Source organism: Buceros rhinoceros, unplaced genomic scaffold (assembly GCF_000710305.1).
Source record: "Buceros rhinoceros silvestris isolate BGI_N320 unplaced genomic scaffold, ASM71030v1 scaffold20577, whole genome shotgun sequence".
NCBI classification, from domain to species: domain Eukaryota; kingdom Metazoa; phylum Chordata; class Aves; order Bucerotiformes; family Bucerotidae; genus Buceros; species Buceros rhinoceros.
In genome coordinates, this window is record NW_010420790.1 from 10,003 (window position 1) to 11,249 (window position 1,247).

General features: G+C 54.9%; 1 protein-coding gene across 1 annotated transcript in view; it reads left to right on the forward strand.

Annotated features, from left to right (window-relative positions):
• CCDC30 (coiled-coil domain containing 30) overlaps positions 1-1,247 on the forward strand; it is a gene marked incomplete at its 5' end in the record, with an annotated part of 24,079 nt that overhangs the window by 9,563 nt on the left and 13,269 nt on the right. The gene's annotated exons all lie outside the window — the stretch shown is intronic.

Here is a 1,247-nt window from a genome sequence, read left to right on the forward strand (position 1 = left end):
TTCCATAAAACATCCCCTGGTGCCCCCCAGGCGTGTTGCTTGATTCCTCTTGATGCATTTTTCTACTCCAGCCAGTCTCGGAGCTTCTTTGGTGGACGGTTTTAAATCCAGCTGCTTTAATGGAACAGTCTCCGACGCCGTAATTTGTTTTTCTTTTCAAGGAATCTGATAACAAAACAATAATCCAAAGTTTGTAGCCAAAGTCCCCTTCTCTAGAGGGCAGAGGGGAACTTTCAGGTGTTTATTGCAGAGTGATTTGTGACTGTAGATTTGTGTCCTTGCAGATTGGAGCCACGACCCCCCTGCACAGTAACGCCATGGCTCCCTGTGAGCAGCGACGGCTCTTCTGGGGTCAGTCAGCTGGGAAATGGCCTCAAGTTGGGCCAGGGGAGATCTGGGTTAGATATTAGGAAAAACTTCCTTACAGAGAGGGTTCTGCAGCCTTGGAACAGGCTGCCCGGGGCGGTGGTGGAGTTCCCGTCCCTGGAGGGGTTTCACAGCCGTGTCGAGGTGGTGCTGAGGGACAGGGGGCAGGGGGACCCTGGCAGTGCTGGGCAATGGTTGGACTCAGTGATCTCAAAGGTCTCTTCCAGCCAGGTAGTTCTGGGATTCTGTGATTCTGAATCTGTTGAACGCGAGTCCCCTTTCATGTCAGCAGCATCTTTCTGAACCAGAATATGGCACGGCTGACTTCTCACGACACCGAAGAGTTGAGGATTCTACACGAGCAGCTTGTGGGCTGCCCAGCGCTGCCCTTTGCTACACGTCCTAAGGACCTCGGGACGCTTTGCTTGGAGCAATTTAACTGCTTAGACTTCTGGTTTTATCTGGTTTTATCTCTGCCGAGAGCACGGGGTTTACCTCTGCCGGTGCTCTCAGCATCCAGCTGGGCCATAGAGGAGAGAGAGCGTGAGGTGCCAGCGGAGCTGCATGAGGGCAGCGCCGAGGGAGGCAGGACAGGGGCTGAAAACGGGGCTGGAAGTTCCGGGGAGCTGCAGATCTGCGGCCTGGATCAAGCGGACAAGGGGGACCTGAGGGAGACTGGCAAAGGCGGGGAGGGGTGTGTCTACTGCAAACCCCCTATTTTAGCACTCTGAGAGGCTTTGAACCAGCTGTGGGTCATGTCGCCTCCTTGAAGGTAAGACCTGGTGACAGTCCTGAGCCGTTGGCTCATACCCTGGGGTCTTCCTGGAGGAACGGTGGCATCGAGAGGACAGCGTAAAGCTCGGGGTGCAGACCAAGCCTTG